Below are 26,772 nucleotides of genomic sequence, written 5' to 3'. Positions count from 1 at the left end.
ATTAGGGATGGTTACATTGGCAGAGGGAGGCTATAAACAGCCAGCAGGGCCATCATTAACCTTTGGGTTTCCCATTTCAGGAACCAGTTTCAAAATAAACCATTCCTCTGAAGAGAGCGCGTGTCTGCAGTTGCTCATGACCCACTGAAAGGAAAGGGAATTGCACTTTGAGAGATTGGGGAATTTGTCTTCCATGCGTTTGCTCAGCTCAGCCCGTAATCATGAAACGTGGCTCCAAACTGCGGACTTGAATCTTGAAGTTCAGCCAAGTTGGGTGGACTTCCGAGTGCCTCCATGGCTGGCTCCTCTGAGCCTCAGTGCCCTGCTCCAAGAAAACGGCCACGACACACAGTGAGGGGACAGAATCTCAGGGGACAGTAAGGGGGTCAGGAAGGGAGGAGTCTGGGGCTGAGGGTTTCTGCAGTTCTTGCTCCCAAGTCCATGCCTGCCTCGGAGCTCCCCATGGGGATTTAGACCTCCCACATTTTCATTTGAAGTGCCCCTGGGGGTTCCAGGTTCCCATGACCCAGCAGGCTACAGTGAACTATCCCCTCATCGCCCCCTTCCCCTACCACCATTGGTAACCTCGCTTCATTTACCACCCCCCACCACCTCTAAAGCAGCCAAGATATTTTAAAAACCCTTGTTTTGATCTCCTTTGCATATCAGTTACACTATTTCTGAGCGTGTTTATTTTTATTTTTTTTTTCCGGTGGTGAGCCCGTTGCTTTGAGCCGTCTGCTCGCACGTTTCCACTTCCCCTCGCTTTCCTGTGCACTGCTGTGGCCTCTAGGCATGTGGCTCAGGCTACAGTGAATGGTTCTCATGGGTCTGTGGCCTTTGAAGGAGCACGGAGGCAGGTTCTTCTGCCAGTGGTGCTCCACTGCTCCTGGCATCTGCAGAGGAGAGATGAAATTTCAGTTATGTTTCCTCTGCCTCATCTCCCAACAAAACCAATTCTGTTGCTCAGTCTAAGAGATGGGGCTCAGATTGGGAAAGGGCTCTGGATTGGGCATGAGAGAGACCAGAGTGTTCATTCCAACTTTGACACTGACCTTGAAAAAATCTTCTACCTTCTTTGGGTTGGCCTTAAATTTTCTAAACTTCCTTCTGGCTCTAAATTCTAGGATTCTAACCAATATGGGGATGCTACCCTATCACCGAGCAAGATAGTTTCTAGTCTGAGGATCAGCTTCGGAGATGGTTCTGAGATGGACGTGTTGGAGATGCAGAAATGACTGTGATACTCCCATCTGAGGGAGTAAATTTGTGGGACAGAACATCTCTTGCTGATACAATCTTGTAAAATGTATGTGCGATGACTTGTGAAATGTCCAAGCTAAAGCTTTCAAGTGAGTCATGATGTATGTCTAAATCGACATGCTTTCCAACATTTTCCATATTATGGCATCCTTAGAAAGTGATAGTATTAATACTTATACAGCATAGTAGGCAAACGAATAATTGTGTACTTGTTATGTTGGCAACCAACCCACTGATTCTGATTACTCCAAGGACTAAGGAGACAATATTTGGGTCCACAGGGGCCCAGATTGGGAAGCTTTGGTTGAGAGGATTAAGACAACTCCAGAAAAACAACAGTGTTCAGGCCAATGAAAAAACAAAATGCTGGAGAATGTAGAATAGGTAAGAAAGAGAATCCTGAACACAGACCATGGGGTTCAGATAGAGAATCCACCATTTGCCAACTCTCAGGAAACACTGAAGTTCAGTTTCTCCTGTCCTGGAAATAGTACTGTCACCACTGTAGGACTAAATAAGGTATTGCACCTCAGCACATTCTAAGCTCTCAATCAATGTTAGCTATTATTGTTATGGCTAGTGTAAGACAGGAAATTAAATGTCATTTTGTTCAATCCTCCCATATGAGAGAAAAGGAAACTGACTTAATCAAAGTTGCATAGCTAGTTAGTTGCTGAGATGGGATTGAAACACAAGTCTTCTGACATCAGTTCTATGTTTTCATATAATTAAAAAAATGGTAGCTCATCCTGTATTGAAAACCATCCAAATACCTAAGTACTGGGGGTAGGTTCTCCTTCCCTGAAGATGTTTGGAAGATGGGACGATTCATATTTGTTTTAAGCTGGTTTATCAGTGACTCTGCCTCAGGTACAGGCAGGAATGAAATCACCTCCTGACATCTGCCTTATATTCCAAGTAGGTAGCCACGGGCCAGCTTCCAGGTTCCAGAAAGCGTGGGAATAGGCGCAGGGGCTACACATCTGGCATCTCAAATGCCAAAAGCACCAAGCCATCATTCTAGAAACCCCATTTTACATCTGAACATACTGAATAGCTGGCTCATTTGGAGTCACAGTTCCTGTTCAACTCCAAAACAAAGGTTAGAATCTGGAGCTCAGACTTACTGCTAGAGCCTTTCCACAGAGCTGTGCAAAAAGAGGGAGAATTTTAGACTCATTGTCTGCATTTGCTGACCATGTCGCCTAAGGCTAAAAACATACTAAAGCACGCATGTTCAATCGTGTCCAACTCTTTGCAATGCCATGAACTGTAGCCTGCCAGGCTCCTCTCTCCACGTGATCTTCAATTACTCATTTAAATGTGTGTGTGTGTGTGTGTGTGTGTGTTTTAACCAGCCACAAATGATTAATGAAATATTAATGAAATATAATAACCAATAATAAAGTGTGCATTAAAATAAATTCTAATGTCTTGGAGATAAACCATAGAATACCCAGGCCCATGTGGTCCGATGGCACATGTGAAGTGAAAGTGTTAGTCGCTCAGTTGTGTCCAACTCTTTGTGACCCCATGGACAGTGGTCTGCCAGGTTCTTCCGTCCATGGAATTCTCCAGACAAGAATATTGGAGTGGGTTGCCATTCCCTTCTCCAGGGAATCTTCCTGACCCAGGGATTGAACTTGGGTCTCCCAAGCTTCAGGCAGATTCTTTACTGTCTGAGTCACCAGGGAAGTCCAATGGCACATGCTGCTGCTGCTGCTGCTGCTAAGTCACTTCAGTCGTGTCCGACTCTGTGTGACCTCAGAGACGGCAGCCCACCAGGCTCCCCCGTCCCTGGGATTCTCCAGGCAAGAACACTGGAGTGGGTTGCCATTTCCTTCTGCAATGCATGAAAGTGAAAAGTGAAAGTGAAGTCGCTCAGTCGTGTCCAACACTTAGCGACCCCATGGACTGCAGCCCACCAGGTTCCTCCGTCCATGGGATTTTCCAGGCAAGAGGACTGGAGTGGGTTGCCACTGCCTTCTCCACCAATGGCACATATATCTATTTAAATTTGAATTAATTAAAACTAAATATAATAAAAAAGTATCTAGCCTCCCAGGGCCACTAGCCACCTTTCAAGTGCCCAATGACTCCATGTAGCTGATGGCTACTTATTAGACATTGCAGATGTGGAATATTTCCATGATTGTAGAAAGTTCTATTGAATGCTGCTGTCTACACAGGTAACCAGGTCCTATAGTTCTACACATTTGTAATAATTCAGCCAAGATTGTGGCTCTGAGCTTTGTGTTAGCAAAGCCAAAAAAAAAAAAAGGCAAGTCAGTGTCCCATTACCAGTTCCTCAGGAGAAACAGACTTTTTAGCCCTTAGGCCTAAAAGAATTCGTCTGATGGGTCTTCATAGAAAGATCACTGAGTGACACGCTTAAATCATGTTTTTTAAACCACAAGGGATAGAGTAGGCACAAATTTCAATGTTAATTTTTATACTGACTCACTTATAATAGTTGAGGGTGTAATTCACCCAGATTCAACCTAAATGAAAACACTTGTTTAGGGGTGGGGAAGTGGGGAGGAAACTTATTTTCTTGGTCCTGGAGGGGACCACCTTAGCAACACGGCTCAGGTGAATTGGCTCCCAGGGAATGACAAGATTTGTGCTGAGGCCTGAATGATAAGTTGAAGCAGTCACTGAAAGTGGGCAAGAAGAGCATCTAGCAGAAGGGGAAAGCAAGTGCAAAGGTCCTCAGGTTGGGAAGCGTTGGCAAGTCTGAGGGAGAAAAAACACAGTGAACATTGTGGATAAGGCTGAGATTGAAAGGAGATGATGCTAAATGTAATTTTGTTGACAAAGGTCCATATAGTCAAAGCTATGGTTCTTCCAGTAGTCATGTACAGATGTGAAAGTTGGACCATAAAGAAGGCTGAGAGCTGAAGAATTAATGCTTTTGAACTCCGGTGCTGGAGAAGACTGTTGGGAGTCCCTTGGACAACAATGAGATCAAATCCGTCAATCCTAAAGAAAACCAACCCTGAATATTCATTGGAAGGACCAAGGCCGAAGCTGAAGCTCCAATACTTTGGCCACCTGATGCAAAGAGCCAACTTACTGGAAAACACCCTGATGCTAGGAAAGATTGAAGGCAAAAGGAGAAGGGAGCAACAGAGAATGAGACAGCTGGATAGCATCACTGACTCAACTGGACATGAGTTTGAGCAAACTCAGGGAAACAGTGAAGGACAGGGAAGCCTGCAGCTCATGGGGTCACAGAGAGTTCGACACAAATTGGCAACTGAACAATAAGACAGAAGTCAGGGGCTGGACCTGTATGGTTTTACAGGTCATAGTAAGAGGAGTTGGCAGAGAGGTGACATAATTTGTGATTCTCGAAACATCATTCTTGTGACTGCACAGAAAATTACTAGGGGCACAAGAGTCTAGGAAAAGAATATAATGGTAGTTGGAATAAGATTGTTGCTGTGGAGATAATGAAAAATAGTCTGAGTTGACACCTATTTTAGATGTAAAGGTCAATGTAACTTGCTAATGGATTAAACATGGGGTTTGAAGGAAGTCAGGAAAATGACTAAAATGATTCAAGAATTTACCCTGAAAAAATAGCAGCTAGAAGGCTCAAACCACTTCCCATGACAGGGAAGACTTGAGAAGGAGGAATAGGAGGAGGAGAGAGGGATAAATCAATTGTTTGGTTTGGGTCATGGTTTGTGTGAAACACCTATTAGATATACAATTAGAGTTATCAAGTCTGGAACTCAAGGGAGTAGTCAGGTGGAGAGAGAAACTTGAAGTCATCTGCATATAGATAGTATATTAAGGCTTTGGGGCTCATGGAGCTTATCTAGGATGAGTAGAGAGAGAATTGAAACAAGAACCTCTGAGCACTCCAAAATTTGATACAGAGGAGAAAGAGCCAGACAAGGAGACAAAAAGGTAAGGGCAAATGAGATGAGTGTGGAATCCCAGAAAGCTAGAGAAGAAAACGTTCAAAATCAGAAGGATCAACCATGCTGCATTCTATCGAATAATCCAGTTAGTTGAATATATTTTGGCTTTGGGTGTATCCCATCGGTGACCTTGATAAGGGCTGTTAAGTATAGGGTCAGAAGAAATTTGGAGCATTGTTGAGGAAAGAATGGGAGCTGATCAGAGGAGATAGGAAATACAGATTTTACTTTTTTTAAGTTTTTTTTGTGAAGGCATCAGAGAAACGGGATGGCAGCTATGGGGATATGTAGGGTCAAGGGAGAGTTGCAGTTTTTTAATTGTTGTTATGAAAACATATTTGTTTGCTAATAGAATGGATGTAACAAAATAAGAGAAAATAATGTTCAGGAAAGAAGTACATGAAAGGAGATAACATCCAGAGGACACATGGAAGAAGTGAACTTAAGAGGCTGTGACACTCCCTCCTCTTAATAAGAAGGAGGCAGTGTATGTGGGTCCAGATGCAGGTGAATTAAGCAGTTGGTAGTGGAAAGATATAGTGATTTCCTCTGATAGCAAAGCAGGAATGTCATCATCCTGTGGTCCAGAGAGGGTGCAGCCCAGTGGAGATTTCAGAGGGAGATAAAGGTATGAAAAAATCAATCCAGAGCCTGATAAAGTAAATTTGCTAAAAGTGTTAGAGGGCACACTGGCAGGATCCACTGAGGGTTGTGGTCATAAATTTAAAGTGACCACATGATCCGCAGTGCTCTTAACAGCATCTGTTGCTTAGTTGCAAGCAAAGGAGGACCAAGAAGATAATCACATTTCACCAGGATGGGGGTTTTGCCCAATGAAGGGGAAAGCAGCAAGGGAATTTAGGGTGTTGGAAAGAGAGCGGTCATGATACAGAGCAGAGGGAGTTACAGTTGGAATAGGGGTTAAGGCTACTCAATAAACACATCAGTGAACTCCACATGTATCCAGACCATCTGCCTGGACCTCTCAGTATGTCAAGAAATTTCCTTCCCCCGGAAAAGGGAGTTCATTACTGGCTTCCTTTGGTTTTTGCCACATCTAGAATCCCCCCCTTCAAGGTTATGCAACCAATTAGAAACTGAGTGTTGGGTATCAAACTAGGAGATGGAGGGAAGAGTCAAACCTGAGCACAGAAGGGGATGTTTTTCCTAGTAACTCACAGTCTGCAGCCAAGTCTCACCACTTGGCTTAGACCTAGATGAAGGCATGGGGCAGGAAAACATCCCACACATGCAGAGAAAACACTTGGATTTCCATCGGTGTCTGTTGCACTCACAAGGTGAAAAAGTTCCTTCACACCCTGAGCCTTTGTTCCCTTAAACCTCTGGCCCTACCTAAGTTACAGATCATTACACAGACCTGATGAAATGATGAGTATAAAATCATCTCATTTGCCAGAAAGTGCAGAGATGTGTGATTATAGTCATGCCTCTGCACATGGGTCTGCAAATATAGGTCACCATGGCTAGTAAGCCACTTGCCTTAAAATTGGAAACTGATGAAATGCTAACAATGAAAGGCAAGTACATTTCAAAACAGAAGCAATGGGAAGCAACTGTCTCTCTTTTTTGTGCAACATCCTATGAACTCGTGGCTCTCACAGCCCAGGATGTTGCTGCAGTTGTCAGCCCAGCGTGCTTCGAACAGCACAAGACTAATCCCTGAGTCACCCCGTAATCCTTAGTAACTTTATCTTTCAATACCTCAGTCATCTTCTCTGTAAAGTGGGAAGACTCGTACCAGCTCCTACTCAACTTCTAGGGACTCCAGAAGGATTCGACTTTTTTTTTTTTTTTTTTAAGAAAAATTAATAACTGGAAAGTACTCCGAGTTGCTTTGAAAACAGGTTGGGACAAATGTGAAGTGTCACTATCATTAAGTGTGAGGCAATACTTCCCACCCCCACCATGTCCCAGGGTGACAATGTGAGCTGTGTGACAGGCTATTTTTAAATTATCATCTCTGGAAGCATATGGTCCTGCTCAGTGCCAGAAAGAGAACTGACCTGCTTCTGTTTGTTTACTTGTTGGTTTTGATCTGATGGAGCATTTTCTATGTTCTGTTAAGATGATCCTTTATACCCTAAACTTTTCAAGCAAATACTGAAGTTTTTCTGCAACATAGCCTACAAGAGACCATGTCAATATAACTTGCTTAGACAACAGTAAAGGCCATAAGAGAACAGTAGTGTGTTTATACAAATCTTCCTTCTGTGTCAGTGAAGACATTTGAGGGTTTGCCTGGTTGATGTTGGTGATGATGGTGGCAATGGTGATGGTAATGATTTATTTTGTTTTATGTTTTATTAATTAAAAACTGCTACTGACTAAAGCTGTTTTCTGCTCCAAATATACAGCCCTGGTGGCTCAGATGGTAAAGAAATATACAGCAGCAGCTTTTTAAAAGCTTCCTGTTTGCTGCCCCCTCTAATTGACCTGACTTCACCCTCTGCTTGGCAGGACTCCTGAATTGAGTTAAACTTCTTGGATTTGATTTCTGATACTAAATCCCTGGAAAGATATCCAGCCACTCAGGTGAAAAAGGAAAGAGATGAAAACACCTATTTTGTGGGACCTGACTTTTGTACAAGGCAGATAAAACACCCCAGTCGAAGTAAGGAAAGAAGGATAAGAAGGATCCTAATTTTCTCTTTCTTTTTTTATTTATTTATTTTTTCTGTAAAGTCCAGAGTCAAAGTCTCTTTTCTTGGGGTCAAGTGATAACCAAAAATAGAAGTAATGAGATTTTGTGGCACTTCAATTATTTAATTTAAAAGGTAATTTATAAGTGTTAGTGACAAGGAAAACTTAGAAGGTAGGCCCTGCTTCTGCAATTAAATGACTGAATCAAGAAGATGTGAAAGGAATGTAAAAAGTTCTGGATGCCTCTGGGGACAAATAAGAGAATCAATTATGGAAATTCACAAAAGTTCAAGGTTTAAAAATTGTGAAGCACAGATACAACTAACTACAGGTCTTCCTCAAGCACTAGTGAATGCTCTTCACTAGAGAAGTTTAAGAAGAGAACGGATGCGTATTTCCTGGAGATATTGGAGCAGAAGTTCTGAAATTGGCCACAGGTGTGAACAGGTGAACTTTATGATTTTGGCCATCTCCTAAATCTATGTTTCTTTGGATCAGCCAGTAACTTCAAATCCTATTTTTATGCAGAGAGAAATAGACACTGTGAGACCAATTTGGGTTTTCTGGAATCTTCCAGTGTTCACATAGAGATGCTCCCTATTTCTTGCTCCTCCTTGACCAATTTAACTCAAATCCCAAAGTTGAGACACGAACAAAGGAGGAAAGTTTAATAAGGTGACTTTGTTCTCCTGTTACAAGCAGAACTCTTTCACTTACATGTAATTCCTGCTCTTACCGTTTCCGTTGGTCTGGTCCAAACCACAGCATCCTGAGTCTGGACTCCCCCACCATCCCCTTTCTCTCCTGTATCTCCCCACAAGTCCATCTTTCATATGTGAGTCCTCCTAAATCATTATCATGGCTTATTATTGACCTAAAAACTGTCCTGACTTTCTCTTTCCAATAACTCTCTCAAATCCTTAAATCCATAACTCAAGCTTGATGGTAACTCTAACGCCAAGTGGATTGATCTACCAAGAAAGTCTTCCACTATTTGACTCCATTATGCCACACCCTGATGTAGAGATTTTCTGTCTTCTTTGTCTACTTCATCACCCAACTCAAGCCTTACCTCCTCCAGGAATCATTCCCAACATCTCCAGCCTGGCTGATGATCTCAGCTTCTCTGAGCTCCTACAAATCTTAGAGTCTTTACCCATCATTTAAGCAGTTAATAAAGCCTTGAGGCGTTTCACATATTTCGTTTGGATACCCGAATGAATTGTCTTGTTTCCTAATACAGGGTTATAGGTTCCTGGAGTGTAGGGATCATCTCTTACGTTTCTCTTGTTATCCTCCTGGTGCCTAGCACATTGTTGGACACAGAGTAGTAGCAACAATCCTTTACTCTCACAGCAGCCTTTAGGGTTGAAACAGCACTTCCATGTGTCATTCAAATGATTCCTGAAACAACTAGCAAGGTCCACAAGGCAGACAATGAGTAGCACCCTACAAGTGAGGAAACTGAGGTCCAGCAAGCCACACATCCCATGGGGATTCTAACCCTATGCTCTCCCAATAATAGCTATTAGAAGAGTAAACAAATGAACAGACCTTGCAGCTCAAATATTTGTAGGTAGCCAAAGGGAAGTGACCATGTGTTTGACCACTGCCTGTTCTGTTGATGTAGGTTGACCTCCATAGTAGGCTAAAGAATCCACTTTGTATGGGTAGAGTCTGTTTGAGAGACAGATGGCCCCTGCCCCTCTGACTTCATCTGGTAATGAGAAGAGATTCCATGGAGAAGCCCGAGTCTTTGGAATGTGTTTGTGTGGGAGCCTAGATGGAAATCAGTAACCTCAGGGCAAACCTCTGAACCTGCCCATCCTGAGGCTGCTAGGACTCTGACCAAGGCAGGTAGAAGGGACCAGTCTGGAAGAGGCCTTAGGCACCAAACGGTCCTCAGTGGCCTTCACCTCATTAATTGGTAAATTCACCCTCTCACATTTAAAGACATTTTAAAAGCCTTTGGAAATGTGTTCCTGTTTCTACAGAAATTACCTGTGAATTTTCTAGTGAAAAGTCTGCCGGCTTTGTTCAGCCAAGTTTCTTTCCCCCTCTTTTCTTTGACCGTGAAATCAGCTTTGGTGCCAGCGCTCAGATCTAGCAGGTGTTTGACGCATCATGTGCTGTGATAAGAGTTTGTTACAGAAGTTCATTCAAGCTAGTCACCATAGCTTTTGAGGCATCATTGCCACTGATCATAAAACTATCCTTGAAAACCAGAAGCCCAAGATATCCAACCAGAATGTATTCTTTTCTTTCTACTTTCATGTTCTCTGTGTCCTCTCCACATCTGGTGTAATAGAGAGAGGAGTAGGAGAAGTCAGGGGATGGGGACTTGAATCCTGATGCTGCCCCAGCTAGCCATGTGACCCTGGTGAAGTCATTTCTCAGCTCTGAGCCTTGTGGCTCTTTTTTACAATGAAGAGGTGAGAGCGGAAGACTGCCAAGTTCTCTGTAAGTCCTGATACGTCCTGAAGAGAAGACAAAGACATGCTTGCCTTTCCTCACCCAGAATGTACTTTACATAAGTGAATTTACTTCCTTTTTTTACTGGTTTGTTCCTCTAGTCAGGGGTGAGGGGAGCGATGCTGCCCACATGAGCTTGGAGAGGGAGGGGGCTATGTGGGTGTATGGGTGGGGAGGGGCTATGCTGGTAAGTAAAGGAGGTGCTGCTGCTGCTGCTGCTAAGTCACTTCAGTCGTGTCCGACTCTATGCGACCCCATAGACGGCAGCCCACCAGGCTCCCCCATCCCTGGGATTCTCCAGGCAAGAACAATGGAATGGGTTGCCATTTCCTTCTCCAATGCATGAAAGTGAAAAGTGAAAATGTAGTTGCTCAGTCGTGTCCGACTCTTAGCGACCCCGTGGACTGCAGCCCACCAGGCTCCTCCGTCTGTGGGATTTTCCATGCAAGAGTACTGCAGTGCAAACACCACTAATTACTTCAACTACAAAACACTTACTTCTGTGATGATATTAAAGGACCTTCCAGGTATTTAGAGTATGAACACCTACAGGAGAATGATGAAGAAATTTTCAGTTCCATAATTGTTCCTGAAAAGGCATTCAGAAATTCTAATTCTGCAAATTAGATTACTTTAGGGGGAAAAAGGTGAGAAAAAATTTTCATATCAAGAAGAAAAAAATATCCCCTTGCTATTCTTTGCCCCCAAACCTCTAAACCAGCCCATGGAGAATCAGACTGTAGGTCTTTTATGCATTAGAGTTTGTACCCAAAAAGTTTGCATACACTTTATCACTTGATCTTTGAAACAACCCTCTGAAAGGAGGCCTTTGTCATTGTCTTCATTTCACAGGTGAGGAAACTAAAGCTCTAACAGGTTTAGCAACTTGTTAGTGTACGCAAATCATAGGTGGCCAAGTTGAGAGTGAACCAGTTGGTCTGGAACTCTTGGTGCTAGGTGCTCTTCCACAGTATCCCAAGAGGAGTTCTTATTGGCCTCAAACAAAGAGGTGAATGGGCTTCCCTGGTGGTTCAGCTGGTAAAGAATCTGCCTGCAATACAAGAGACCAGGATTTGAGCCCTGGGTCGGGAAGATCCCCTGGAGAAGGGAAAGACTACCCGCTCCAGTATTTTTACCTGAAAAAAAGGCTGTGGACAACAGTCCATGGGCTTCCAAGGTTCCGCTAGTGGTAAAGAACCCGCCTGCCAGTGCAGGAGACATGAGACATAGGTTCGATGTGAGACACAGGTCAGGAAGCTCCCCTGGAGGAGGGCATGGCAACCCACTCCAGTATTTTTGCCTGGAGAATCCCACGGACAGAGCAGCCTGGCGGGCTACAGTCCATGGAGTCGCAAAGAATAGGACATGACTGAAGCGACTTAGCACACACACAGCAGTCCATAGGGTCACAAGAGAGTCAGACACAACTGAGCGACTAACAATGTTCACTTTTTCAAGGAGATGAACAGTTATCTACAAGACTGGATCCGGGGTTATCTCTCTACAGGTCTAAAGGACCGCTGTACAATCACAGACTGAGAGAGAAGTATAGTCCCACCTACCCCCACCACACCCCCCTCCTCCATATATCACCCTGGCCTTTTTCTTCATCTGAGTACTTCCCTGGTACTCTGACCTACTGGGATAAGTTGGTGGCAAAATCAGTCCTGAAATCCTTCAATTTCATCTTATATTCTTCAAGATACCTGGTATTAAAAATCAAGTGATTCCACAGAACACGCACTAAAGAGAAGACCAAGAATTATTTTTTTTTCAGCCACTAAATAGTCCTGCTGGCCAGAGTTGGACAGAGTTGACTTTTATCTCAGTTTCTCCCTGGTCTTATATTCACCAACCTCACTAATATAACGTAGAAGGGCCATGGCAGACAGAAATGTGACTGCCCGTGAGTCATTAATTCTTGACCTTCAGCATGTTTTGAAAATGTGTTGTGAAATGCTTACCAATCAATAATTCCATCACTGGGCAGTCGAGAAGCTGGGAGTTGTGCAAGAGGGGAAGTGGGGCATTAATGCTGGTCACTCAGGAGGCTCCAAATTTCTGCTGAGAGCAGGACCTAAAGACACAAAGTCTCCAGAATAGTTTTTAAAGGAATCAAAGAGAGGATCAAGGCTAAGGGGGAGGGAAAGTAGACTTCTGCCCTTGCATGAGACCAGTAAAGTGGGGCAAGCTGTTATTTGCAGAAACTCCCAAGCTAGCCTGTTTGTCCTTTTCTGCCAAAGGCTAAGAGACATGTTACACCCCAGACTGCATCTAGGCAAACCTTCTCCATGACCAAGACCACAGCCTGAGCTACAGGTATTGCAAGGGTCCTGGGTGAAGGAGGGCGCCTGGTACCAGGGGAAGGAGCACAGAACAAGGATTCAAGCCCCTGTCTGCACTCATTAGGCCTGTGACATTGCGAGTGGTCACATCCTTTGTGGGATCTTCAGGACCTTCCTTTCTACTGAAAGGAGAAGGCATCTGCCCCACAGACCGAAGAAAGCTCTGAGGTAACGAGGGGTATGCAAACAATCTGCAAACTGTACAAATATGAAGGACTATTGGTAGAAGCCCATACACCTTGGTTTTGCAAGCTCAGCTGAAAAGAATCTCATGTTTAAGGAATGGCATAGTCCATGAATGGGGTACGACTTGTGGTTAGAATGGAAAACTGAAGATTGTCCCACACATATGACAGAGAAGAATTTTCAAATTCTTAGTGTGTGCCAGTCACTGTTAGCTGGAAACAGTGGTGTGATGGTAAATGTTTAACAACTGGTTCTCTAGGATGACAAAGCCCAGAATTGTAGCATTTGCTGATTTCCGTGGGGTAAATTCTAGCACCAGGCTGATTTCAAGCTACCGATGTGATATTACTAAACCATGAAGTGAGGAAAAGATGCCCACAACTGGCACTCCCTACTGAATGCAAGCCAGTTCCATCATACTACAGAAACTTTGCTCAATGCTGAGGTTGGTATAATGGACTTCGGAACACTTCTTAATACACAAGGTTCAAGTTTTAATATCTAGTCACAGTGTCTGTTCCTCCAGTAATTCAAAGATGAACATTTTTATTTAAATTTGTACTTAGCATTTTTATAGAAAATCTCAATTGTGGATTTCTTTATGGACATTGATGAGCCCTAAAATACCGTTCTATCATCCTAAGTAATGTTCCTCTTCTTCAACTTGCAAATCTGATAATAGATCAGTAAGCAAGGTAAAACAGAACACAGCATCAAGATGGAGTCAGGAAACTTGAGACCAAGGGTTAGCAATCCCATCTGTGTGAACTTTTATAAGTCACCTGCCTTCTCTGAGTCTCAGTTTCTACATCTGTAAAATGGGAACAGCCCTGGTTTACTTGCCTCATAGGGCTACCGTGAGATCAAAGGCAATCACACCAGTGCGAGTGTTTTGAGAACAGCAAAATCCTACTGGGCTTTGAGTGATTATGATTAACTTCCAAAAATGGATTACTGGTCATGGCTATTCGTAAGAATTATCAACCAACACCACACTGGAAAAGCCCTGCACAGGAGCTCAAATCCCTTCCCTGGAGTAGAGCTCCTCCCAGGCGGGATCGGTGTGACATGAAGAGAGCAGCCCCCAGGACTGTGGGGTGGTTAAGCTCTGCTGTGCTGGGCCCAGGGACATTGGAAATTACTTGTGCCCACAGACCTTCACACCAAATGACCCATGGAGGTTAAAAACAAGATTGAGCCCAGGCTCTGTCAGTCTAGAGCTGGGACAGGGTCAGCGAGGAGCTAGGCAATGGAGCTTACTTGATAGATTTCCCCAGCCAACCTGGAGACCATCTCTGAGGGGATGAGGGGGCCTGGGGAAATCTGCATTTTATACAAGTGCCCCTGTTAATACAGATGCATATGACAAAAATGGTACATGATGCAAAACTCAATGGAGTGGAGCAAGGAAAGGGCTCAATCCATGCTGTGCCAGGGCATAGATGGAAAGTAATACTTCTTGAGGGAAACCCAGGAAGACACCATCATAATCCATGACCTGGCCAAGGCTTCTTTCTTCTCTTAATAGAATAGTATTAATAGTACCCATCCACCCACATATAGGATGATCAAGACGTATAGATTTGTCTGGTTGGCACACAGGATATCAGTCACCGAGGTCTCTGCAAACAAGACCATTCATTGTCAGCCACCAGCTGCTACCAAAGGCTGGCACAGAAAGATGCCTTCAAGGGAGGTTTCCCTAAAGCACTCTCTCTCTACCCACTCCTCTAGATATCTTAAAGAAAAAGTTCTGTGGATCCCTGTATTGCTAGTGAACACATCCTAAACTTGACCTCACTGGGGCATGTCAAACAGTGTTCTATCTTTTCTTCCACCCATTTGGTCAACAAATACTTATCAGGCTCCAATTATGTCAGACACACATATACAGCTGGAGACTAAGGATGAATGAGATTCCATTTCTGTCTTTTGTTGTTTTTCAGTTGCTAAGTCATGTAGACTCTTTTCGATCCCATGGACAGTAGCACACCAGGCTTTCTGTCCTTCACTATCTCTTGTCCTTTGAGTCGGTGATGCTATCCAACCGTCTCATCCTCTATTGCCTTCAATCTTTTGCCCATCTCTTGCCTTTAATCTTTCCTAGCATCAGGGTCTTTTTCAATGATTCAGGTCTTTGCATCAGGTAGCCAAAGGATTGGAGCTTCAACTTAAGCATCTTATGGTCTAATTTTTACATCTGTGCATGACTACTGGAAAAACCATAGCTTTAACTATATGGACCTTTGTCAGCAAACTGAAAGTGAAAGGCACTCAGTCGCATCTGACTCTTAGTGACCCCATGGACTATATAGTTCATGGAATTCTCCAGGCCAAAATTCTGGAGTGGGTAGTCTTTCCCTTCTCCAGGGGATCTTCCCAACCCAGGGATTGAACCCAGGTTTCCTGCATTGCAGGCAGATTCTTTACCAGCTGAGCCACAATGGAAGCCCAAGAATACTGGAGTGGGTAGCCTATCCCTCCTCCAGCAGATCTTCCCAACCCTGGAATCGAACAGAGGTCTCCAGCCCTGCAGGAGGATTCTTTACCAACTGAGCTATCAGGGAAGCCCCAGTAAAGTGATGTCTCTGCTTTTTAACACATTGTCTAGGTTTGTCATAGCTTTCCTTCCAAGGAGTGATGTCTTTTAATTTCATGGTTCCCATCACCATCTGTAGTGATTTTGGAGCCCAAGAAAACAAACTCCACCGCTGTTGCTCCCAAAAGAGTTAATGTTCTTGGAGGATTCAGAAACAAAGCCAATGGTTACAGCACCATGTGTTAAGTATAACTGAGATATGCTAGGTCCTGGGGTCTTCAGAGCAGCGAGCACCTAACTATGGCGGGGGTTGAGAGGGGATGAGAAGTGCTTTCCAGAATGGAGGATGCCAGGTTTGCAAAATAGGAGGGATCTCTAGGCAGAAGGAATAGGTGGTGCAAAGCACAGAGTCAGGAGCGTGATGTATGCTAAGGGAACAAGTAGACTGTGATAGAGAATTTGTAAGAGGTGTGCCGGCAGATGAGGCTGGAAACTCTCACCTGCCAAGCATGGAGTATAGATCTCATGGTGAAGGCCATGCATAGCCTTTGGAAAACCTGCAGAAGGATTCAGTTTGTACTTTTATAGATCCATTTCTAGAGAAGCAGTGTTCAAAATAGGTTGAAATCATAAGAAAGCAAATTAAAAAGCCATTGCAGTAGCCCAGGTGAGACCTAAACTAGTGGTGATGGATTTAAACAAATCCAGAGGGTGGATTTAAACAAAATCAAGAGAGAGAGTCTCTAGGATGGATTGGGTGCAGGCTGGAGGTTAGGGTTAGAGTCATCTAAACAAATGATAGGAGTGATGGGAACCATGAAATTAAAAGATGCTTGCTCCTTGGAAGGAAAGCTATGATAGACCTAGGCAGCATGTTAAGAAGCAGAGACATCACTTTGCAGACAAAGGTCCATACAGTTAAAGCTATGGTTTTTCCAGTAGTCATGTACGGATGTAAGAATTAGGCCATAAGATGCTTAAGCTGAAGCTCCAATCCTTAGATTTCTATGGCAAGGACAGCTTGTGTATGTGCTGCTTTAACTGAATTAATGAACCCAGGAGAATGAACTAATTTCAGAAAGAAGTTCAGTTTGGTATATGTTCAGTTTGAGGTGACTTTGGAATATCTAGGGGAAGAAATTTAGGCATAGTTAATATGAGTCTCTGAACTCAAAAGGGGGAACAAGAGGGAGATATAAGAACTTTCCTGCATTAGACGTAAAACTCTTGCTAAAGAGATTCATTACCTTTGAGGATTACTCGGTATGAAATTTGGTTTCAACATTAGTACCAGAAAAAAATTCAAACAATCAAGACACTCCCTTCAATCAGAAAAAGAACATAATGTAAGTCATCTTGTTTACTTTTTGCCTGGCTTGCCAGGAAGCTCAGAGATATATTTAACGTTCAATTGCAGTAATGTACTGAGAAAGCCTTATAATTAACATATTTGTCTTCTTGCTATTTTTATGGCTTTAATTTTTCATTTACAATTTAATATCTTCAGTGCATATCCCATATCATAAGGTGCCTCTACCTCTCTTAGGAAATAAAAAGCATGTATGCTTTCCTTTGATATTATTAAGATAAGTTTGCACCCTACTTACTTCAAGTGTTTTTTAGGTTCCCAAGGAGTTTTCCTTCACAATTTATAAGAATAACTATTTTTCCCCAAGGTAAAAGAAAGGAAACAAACAAACAAACAAACCCTCTTCTGAAAGGAATTAGTCCTCAGGGATCAGTTAGCGCTAAAGGGACCAGAAGCCTATAGGTTGTTATAGAAAGCTAGAGCCATTGACTCAGAAAGAGCATACAAAAGGTATGTGAGAAATAAAATCTGAGCAGAGGAGTTCCAGCCCAGCCCATCTCGTTACTTCTCAGCCAAGTGAAACTAGTCCCAGGATGAGGCAGGGCTACAACATAAATAGCACCACAGAGGGTTTGGGTAAATTCCATTCAGTTTATTAAGAACTACCTTTTAACCTTTGAGGAACAAGAATGTCATAACAATAGCAGTCGTTACCATTTTAAAATGCCCTTACATCATTACCTAACTTAATCCTCTCCAGTGTTCTGACAAGAACTGTGGTTATTCATACTTTATGTTATGTATTCTCTTGCATAATGCATCTTGCAACCACTTTTAGGAAAAGAACACTGGTCTGAGCGCCCATCCCTCCAGTAAGACCATTTGTAGTTATGGAAGTGGAATGAGGCTGCCTGATTTTCATCTAGCACTTTGAGTTTCCAGAACACTGTCACCTCCATATAATATGTGACCCTCACAATCACCCCCTGATGTAAGCTGGGAAGGATGTATCATCTCCATTTCACAGATACAACTAGCAAGTTATACCCGCCTTGAGCTCCATTTGAGATAAAGGGAGGACACTAAGACCCCACACCCCTAAGATGTCCCCTCGCCCTGCCCTACATCTGAGTCTTCTCAGGCTTTCAGGGGGAGGCCCTCCTTCAGGTTGCGACAACTCCTTCTCTGGCAAAGTAAGATGCTAACAATAGAAACCTCCAGTGGACAGTCCTAGCTCATCTGACTTCCCTTCTCACTAATGAACACAGCCTCTTGGTGCCACAAAATCAGAAGTTGGTTAGGATCCCTTCTTTCCTTCTGGAATTCACCTGCATCTGGTTTCACCAAATAATAAGCCTCAGGGCAACCAGTCAAGAAAACAGCCATGTAAACAATCTTTAAAGCAGTCCTTGAAATTTAGAACAGTGGGATTCTAAATGGCTTTCCCTAGGCCAGACTCAGAAGTTCTTAATCATGCAGCTCCTGAAGTCACTTCACCTGTCTGAGTCTTAGCTCCATCTGCAAAATGGGTCAATAATAACCTTTGTCCTGCCTCTCTTCATAGGCAGGATAAGATCAAAATTGTGTATTATTAGCTTCTTATAAGTACTTCCATGGTGGCTCAGTGGTAAAGAATCCGCCTACAGAGCAAGAGACACAGGAGACACGGGTTTGATCCCTGGGTCAGGAAGATCCCCTAAAGGAAGAAATGGCAACCTACTCCAGTATTCTTTCCAGGAAAATCCCATGGATAGAGGAACCTGGTGGGCTACAATCCATAGCATTGCAAAGAGTTAGACACGAATGAAGCGACTGAGTACCCAGCATCTTATGAAGATGAGAGCCACTCAATACTCTTCAAGCAGGGAATTTCAAACCTTTAACTCAAGAGGCAGAGATGGTGTAGGAAAAGTGTTGGTTCATGGGTCAGAAGCTACTGGAACTGACATATGCAGCCTGCACCCATGGGAAGAGAGATGCTGCGGTGACATGCACAGTCACGCAAGGACCCCTCCCAGCACCCAGGCTGACAAAAGTCATCAGAAGATATAGTCAGAAATTCCTTTCAAAGAATCTCTTAGTTCAACAGTTTTATTCCCCAGGGAAGATAAAATGTACATACTTCCTGTAATCAATCACAAGCCTCTTGAAGCTTCAGTCAGAGAATTTGCACAATTCTAATTTGTAAAGGTGACAGACTAGAGGCGGAAAGTATCTATGGGGCCCTTTAATACATGTAAATTAGAACAGTACCCTGGTCTTTACTGAATTATAATGAACTCTCAGTTTTCTTCTAGACCAGAAGGTTCAAATTATAGATGATAGAGCCAGAAAACTTCCTGGAGGCCCTCTACCTTATTTATCCTCCCCGCTCCCATTTTACAGAGCAGGAAACTAAGACTCAGACACACGTGACCTGCTTACAGTCATGCCACAAGGTGGAATCAGGTGAAAGCACATGCTGTGCCCTTGCTGTACTTAATCCAGCATGTGTTTACTGAGAATCTACTGGATTCTTGGTGGGGAAATATAGAGGAAAAAGCCTGAAAAGCCACCTTCAAGAAAGCCAGACTCCACAAAGGAAGATAAACAAGTAAGCAGAAGTTTCTGGCATAAGTGGTATGCGCCATATTAACAAGGATACAAAATGCCATGTGGATGCAGACTTCAGAGAGGTCAGCTCCACCCGGGGTTGTCAGGGAAGACTCCACCTGTGTGTGTACGCTGTGCTCAGTTGTGTTCAACTCTTTGAGACCCCATGGACTGTGGCCCACCAGGCTCCTCTGTCCATGGGATTTCCCAGGCAAGAATATTGGAGTGGCTTGCCGTTTCCTTCTCCAGGGGATCTTCCCAACCCAGGGATTGAACCCAGGTCTCCTGCATTGCAGACAGATTCTTTACTGCTGAGCCATAAGGGAAGCCCAAGACTCTGCCTAGGAGTTGGCATTTGAAGGTACTAAGCACACAGAGTGGAAAAGCATTTCAGGCAAAAGGAACAGAGAGAGCTAAGGCAAGGGGATGAAGAGAGAACACAGCATGCGCTGAGAGTTTCATACACACTGTTGCAAAGAGCAGGAGGGTTTGTACCAGCTGCTTCAGGATAATCTCGGACAATGTCAACAGTCTCAGCTGCTATCCTCCACCTCATTCGGCACGCTCCCTGGGGCAGAGGCCTGTGCCCACCTAATGGGCCAGTATGACACCTGGCCCAGTGCTGATGGCATTGTGGGGCTTAATAAATTCCCTTTGAAGATGAGAGGACTGTACAGGAGAAAAGAATTTGCCACTCTAGTGAGTCAGCCGGAACGGCAGGCGTGTCCTGGCTCCTCGGGCCAAGCACTAGGGCCGATGGGCCAGACATGCTGGGTCACTTCCCCCTGGGGCCACTGGATTCCACCTGGGAACATCGAGTCTTTTTTCAGCAAGTCGTTCCTAAGCCACGACACTCCTGGCTCATCCCTAGCCTTTGTAGCTTCACCAGCGTAATTGATCCCAGAGCTCAGCTTCCTCCATGCCCATTGGTTTCCTAGGGAGTGATGGGATATCAGGTGCCCTTAGAGCACCTGCGCAGCCTGGCCTCCTGGGGCAGAGATGGAGCGACATGTGAGAGGCAGACATAAATAGTCCTGAGTTCTGTAGTCATCCTTTTGGGTGCTCTGAGCTTCCTGTCCTGAGCTAAGGTTTTCTCCTGGGGTTAGCTGAGGCATAGAGAGATAAACAAAGCTTGAAAATGACTCTCCCCACTGGAAAGCTAAAGGCACTTTCAAGACACTGCTTTCTCCTACCTTCTGATGAATGCGTCCCAGACTTGCCACCATCACACCCTGGTGAAGGCTCTCCAAGGTGTGTAGGTGGAGAGGAGAGACCCCTGAGGACGAAACTTCTTTCAGGTGTCCTCCCACATATGCTGGGGCTGCACAATGTCCGGAGAGCCAGACGAATCTTGCCAGGATTCACCATGGCAGGAGAACCTGTCACCCCAGTGTTCATCACTGAGCAGCCCAAACAAGCCTTAGTGACTAAGGTTTTTTTTCCACTTACACCTGGTTCTTTTGCTTTCACCACAGAATTATATTAGCAAATGAGATCCTTGAGTAAGCAAAACAGGTCCTTCACAGATTCTTTTGTAAGAACACATTCCTGAGCCTACGACAGATATTTAGAGTCAAGGAACATTTACTCACACAGGCCTTTCAAAATTCACCTCCAAGCTGTTTTCACCATGTCATTGCCATGATCTGAAAAATCAAGTGTGTCCAGAAGCAGGCAGCCAGTGGCTTGCAACAACTGAGAACTGGGCAGCAAAAAAAAAAAAAAAATTAAAAGCAAGTCACAGATGCACATTCAACATATGTAACTGACAAAGAATTAATACCCTGAATATAGCAGAGAAATCCTATACATCCATAAGAAGAATTAAAAGCAATCGAGATACATTGGCAGACTGTATGAACATGCAAAGTGTGGAAAGAGAAATGATTCTCAGCATATGGTAAAATGCTTAACTTCACTAATAAAGAAATGCAGATTTAAAAATTAAGAGATGCCATCTCATATCCATCAGATTAGCTAAAATTCTTAAAGTCTGACAATATGAAGTGAAGGAATAGAAATTTTAAAGCCCATTATTAAGAAAATGGGCTTAATAAATTGTAACACATTTAAGAAAAAGAAAAGCAATGTAGAAGTTAAATTGAATAAACTATGTACCAATATCAATATATTTAAAATAATAATATTGAATGAAAAAAGCAATTTGCAGAATAAGTCAGTATTATTACATCATTCATGTAAAGAAAACATGAATCAATACTATATATTGTCTTGGACACATGTTTATGGAATAAACGTACCCAACATGAATAGGACAAAGGCATCCCATCTTTGGATGGTGGTTGTTTGGGGGGGTCAAGGAAAAGGGCTGGGAAAAGGTAAGTTAGAAAGAGACTCAGTTGTTTTGGGTAATGTTTGTTTCTTTTAAAAGCTGAAGCATGCCTTCAAAGTCAGGGAGGTGGGAAGATGAACATAAAGGTCAGGATAGGTTAGGTTTTGCTACAGTAACAAAAGTCTGAATCAGACACTTCAGACAACAGAGATTTGGCTTTTTTTGCTCATTCATGGTAGGTTGGCAAAGGGGCTCTGACTATTGTTGTCATTCATGGACCAAGGCAGACAGAGCAGCCACCACCCTCTTGCTGGCAGCCATGTCAAGGAAAAGAAAGAACAATTACATGCTCCGGACTAGAAGTGACATGGTCACCTCTTCTCACAACTAGTTAGCCAGAACTAATTGTACAATCCTCCCTGGCTCAAGGGGACCACTGCTAAGTCACTTCAGTCGTGTCTGACTCTGTGCAACCCCATAGACGGCAGCCCACCAGGCTCCCCCGTCCCTGGGATTCTCCAGGCAAGAACACTGGAGTGGGTGCCATTTCCTTCTCCAATGCATGAAAGTGAAAAGTGAAAGTGAAGTCGCTCAGTCATGTCTGACCCTCAGCGACCCCATGGACTGCAGCCCCTCAGGCTCCTCCGTCCATGGGATTTTCCAGGCAAGAGTACTGGAGTGGGGTGCCATTGTCTTAAAGTACACAATTCCACTATAAGCTCAGAAGTGGATAAAATTAGAAACATTTGGGTAATGGGCTTCCCAAATGGCCCTAGTGACAAAGAATCTACCTACCAGTGCAGGAGATGCAGGTTCAATCCCTGGGTCAGAAAGATTACCCTAGAGAAGGGCATGGCAACCCACTCCAACATTCTTGCTTGGAGAATCCCATGGATAGAGGAGCCTGGCAGGCTATAGTCCATAGGGTGGCAAAGAGTTGAACACCGACTGAAGTGATTTAGCACACACATGCACTCAAGAAAGTTTATTGAAATGTTATAGTTTTCATCATCCTCTTTTTAAGTGTTTGAATTATGTTTTATATTTCACAAAATAGAAGAAAAAAAAAAAAAAAAAGGCCCTGGTTTGGAAATCAGGAGACTTGGTCTTCCATTTGAGAAATGGAAGGTCTGTTCCTGGGCCTGTTGCCACGACTGTAATACCCACACTGGTGTTCTACAACCACTGCTTCCCCACTGAAATGACACAAAGCAGATTGACCTTCCTTGCTATTGTTCAGTTCCTTGGAAGCTGAGTTGGCAGTAAGAAGCCTGATATAAAGAGAGGTGGTGCATGGAACATGGATTGTAAAGCCCAAAGACTTAACCAAGTCCTAAGAGACAACTAAATCCCAGGTCGACCACTCACATTTCCTGTCACCTTAGGAAAGTTACCATACCTCTGGGGCCTATTTTCCTCATCTGCAAAATGGGCACAACAATAACACGACATCTCTGAATAGTTGTGATAAACAAATGAGGTATGTAAAGTGATTTGTAACTGTAACGTGCTGCACAGACGCTCACTATTATTACTGACCTAAATTTTGCTGCAAGGGAAGCCTCAGGCCAGATTTACATTTCTGGCCGACAATGACTCATCCGACTTCCCTCAGCAGAGCCACCTGGTTGACAAAATAGGCCCAGGCATCATCCTGTGGTCCAACCGCTTGAAGAATCTATTGATTTCCTCTTGTGAAAGTGAGTCTGCAAACAGGGATGAAACATTATTGCAGATTCCCAAGGGAGAGTAAGCGGGGAGGGTGTGATTCCTCAGAGCACAACCCGGAGAGGGTGAGGTCCTGGGCTGGGATTGAATCTGGGTCCCTGGGACTCATCAAATATTGGAGCTGGAAGATTATAGAAGGGAGAGAACAGCTCTTCCAATCCCCTCTTTTTCCAAATGAAGAAACTGAGGTCAAAGAGAGGCAAAAATGATGGTCCTTTTCAACCATCAATAGGTAATCACAAGACCTGGCATGCACCCTGGGGTCTTCTATTCATTTAGAGTGTAACCAGGGCAAGCGCCTACCAAATACCTCAGTTGCCTCAAGTGCAAAATAAGGGGATTGAACCTGACCCCCATAGTTATCTCTTGTCTGTTGTTTTGAAAACACCCAATTCTATCAAGATTGACATGCAGCAGAATCCTCCCTAAACATGAACTCTCTGGTCCAGGCTCCTGACTCTGCAGGTCTGACTCTCAGGAGTCATCGTCCCCTCTCCCCACATACTGTGAATGCCACCTGTTTGCCTTCCTCTCTGTCTGGCCCAGAGGCTGTTTCTTGATGTCCTGCCTGTTTTCTCTGAGCCCTTGGAGGCTTAATGCTCCTGACTCTGCCCTTACTCAACAAATATCCCCATCTGCCAGTGTTACTGGCTCTGGGTTTGAAGCCAGGAAAACCTTCCTTAGGCAGCAGAGAACACAAGACATAACTCAGGCAGAAGCTCCCAAGCACCTGAGTCTGGCCTCAACGTCACTCCCAGAGGATGCTTTGCACGGCAATATAGCAGCTGATGACACTTCCCTAGAGATCACAGGAAGCTATACAGCCAGATGCGAGGGCAAGTCTGACCCGCTGGCTGCAGGTGCATCCTGCTGTGAAAAGGACACAAACTCCACGCGCGACCTCCCACACCATAGTGCCTGGGGCCTTGCCCCTGAGGCTGCCGTAGGCCCCTCCCCACAGATGCTAATCATGCCACTAGCAGTTCCCAAGAGCAGAGAAAAGACTAACGTCTTCATCTGCAGTAATAAGAGGCAGCCCTTACACCCGGCAGGTGCTTCACCTGCAAGGCGCTTATCAGCCTAAGAAGCCCCTTCAGATTCATTGGCTCATTTGGTTTTTATGAAGAACTGAGAGCTGGCCAGTTAAAGGTTGATTCTTAAATGTTCTAGATGAGGAACTTCATGTGACACTCTGAAAGGTTAGAGGATTAAGGTCAGATCTTCTGATCTCTATTCTTTTGTCCATAGTATAATGAAAGTACTATCATCATATTACAAACTGTATTAATGACCAAGCCAGAGGGCCAGGATTTCAATTGGTTTCAAATACAAAGGCCATCATCAGCTTACTTCTTCCCTTCAACAGTTCAGGAGAAGAAACCACTTCTGAAACCAAAACAGCTTTTATATTGTGATTTGTGTCGTACCTGGTTTCTTGAATCCAAGTCTTGAATATCTTTCCACCCCTTGTCTGCTTTCACCCTCTAACTGGATTTTTGAGTCAGTGCAATTGAGGAAAGAAGGACAGAAAGCAAACATTCACCTGAATCTTGCTTGCTGTACCAGTCGTGTGTGTGTGTGTGTGTGTGAGACAACCTGAAAATGTCTCCTTGCTGCTGCTGCTGCTAAGTCGCTTCAGTCGTGTCCGACTCTGTACAACCCCATAGACAGCAGCCCCCTGTTCCTGGGATTCTCCAGGCACGAATACTGGAGTGGGTTGCCATCGCCTTCTCCAAATGCCTCCTTAAAGGGATGTATAAGGCTGGTTATTGCAGCAATTCCTTCCCTACTGTTTCCTACTTCCCTCAGTGATCTTTGCTGCACATCTGAAGCTAACATAACACTGTTAATCAACTGTACTCCAACATAAAATAAAATTTCCAAGAAAATTTAAAAAATCCTTAGTGGTTCCTCATTGCTTGAAGTGATCCTCAGACCAGCAGCATCAGCATCACTTCAGAGTTTTTTTCCAAATGCAGAATTTCAGGCCCCACTCATTACTGCTTCAGAATTTGATTTTAATAAGATCCCCATGTGTCTGCACAGGAGGCTTGAGAAATACTGACATAAAGAATCTGACCCAGATTGCTGACCCTGGTAAAGTCCAAGTCACCCTGGCTGCTTAAAGACACACTCACCAATACCCACATCCTCACATTTCCCATCTCACCTTTGCTCCTGTAACTCTCTTCCCCTGGTTTTTCCCTGAACCGGGTAACCTCCCATGCTTTGAAGTGTGGCTCAAAACCCACCTCCTCCAAGAAGCCAAGCCAGATATTCCCATTAAGAATGATCTTTCCTTCCTCTAAATCGCAATGCCACAGAACTCGTACTTTCTATCTTGGATTATAATTGTTATGAGCTTGACTTATAGCTCTCTCCAAATATGAGCTCTTCAAGGTCAGGGTTTAGATCTGACTCATTTCTGTATTTCCCCAAATGATCCAATACTTTGCGAAGTTCCTACTACAATCTGCTTCCTCAATACATTTGTCTTTATTGTTTCTAACAGATGTATCCAGAAAGATTAAGAAATTCAGATTATTATTCTTATGATCTTAGACAACCATGACCAAACCTGAACACAGTCTAAACTTGGAAATGTTCACCGAAAATATTCAGTCACTGTCATGAAGCTTATACACAGGTATTGCCCCCACTGTCCTGCCATATACACACTATGGGCATCCCACTTGTTCTTTACTGTTAGAAATGCAACTGGCCAGACATTACTAAGAGAAGAGGGGAAATGATTGCGATACACATGATGTGCCAATTCCAGACTGATTTAGCATCTTACCAACAAAAGGAGAATGGAACACAGTACCCAGATTCCAACATCTCCATCAGGACCTACATTTGGGGCAAGCAAAGGTCCCCTGGCCCTCGTTCAGTCACTTAATGGAGAAGATTCCAAAGACAGAATGCCACTGGGGTTCTTCCAATTATAGAGTCATCTGATTAGAATTACAGTAAATGCATAGCTCAGTTTGCATTATCCTGATGTGACCTGCGAACCAAGCCACCCTTGTCAGAGCGTGTGAGGGGACTGAAGTCTGCAAGTCCGCTGCCTCATCACATTGGGGCACTCACACCTGGAAAGGGGGGCACACACAAGTTAGGACCCTCCATTTCTGGAGACCCTAGAGCCCTGGGACTGGAATTTGTCATTTAATGTTGAAAGAAAAACCCAAATACCACACACTCCAGACATTAAAGCAGCCTAGAATTTTTGGACAAAAAGAGATTTGTCTTGGGGATAATTTTAGAATTAATTGTTTCAGTTATTCTCAGCCTGTCAGCATTGAACCTGTCAATGAAGCACAAGTTTGTTCAACCACAGAGTGGGATCATGGCTTTGGGGTCATGGCTAAATGGAATTTCTTGCTCTGTCTGGCTATAGAAAAACATGGCAGGAATTCTACAGAGTCACAGACTCATCCGTCCCCTCC

General features: G+C 43.9%; 1 long non-coding RNA gene across 5 annotated transcripts; it reads right to left on the bottom strand.

The window, feature by feature from the left end:
• Window positions 1-337: 337 nt before the first annotated feature.
• Window positions 338-26,263, bottom strand: LOC133245348 (uncharacterized). Of its 5 annotated transcripts, XR_009735655.1 has the most exons (7): window positions 26,121-26,263; window positions 23,132-23,298; window positions 20,892-21,001; window positions 12,293-12,405; window positions 10,827-10,874; window positions 9,858-9,985; window positions 338-896 (listed from the first exon to the last, which is right to left on the bottom strand). It is a non-coding gene; the product is annotated as an uncharacterized LOC133245348 (long non-coding RNA). The 5 variants fall into 5 exon arrangements; XR_009735656.1 differs by lacking the exon at window positions 10,827-10,874 and having other exon boundaries at window positions 339-896; window positions 26,121-26,262; XR_009735654.1 differs by lacking the exon at window positions 9,858-9,985 and having other exon boundaries at window positions 342-896; window positions 26,121-26,261.
• Window positions 26,264-26,772: the final 509 nt, after the last annotated feature.

The sequence above is a fragment of the Bos javanicus genome, chromosome 1 (genome assembly GCF_032452875.1).
Source record: "Bos javanicus breed banteng chromosome 1, ARS-OSU_banteng_1.0, whole genome shotgun sequence".
In the NCBI taxonomy this organism is placed as follows: Eukaryota; Metazoa; Chordata; class Mammalia; order Artiodactyla; family Bovidae; genus Bos; species Bos javanicus.
The sequence above is the reverse complement of the archived record's forward strand: the minus strand, read 5'-3'. Positions and strand labels throughout refer to the sequence as shown.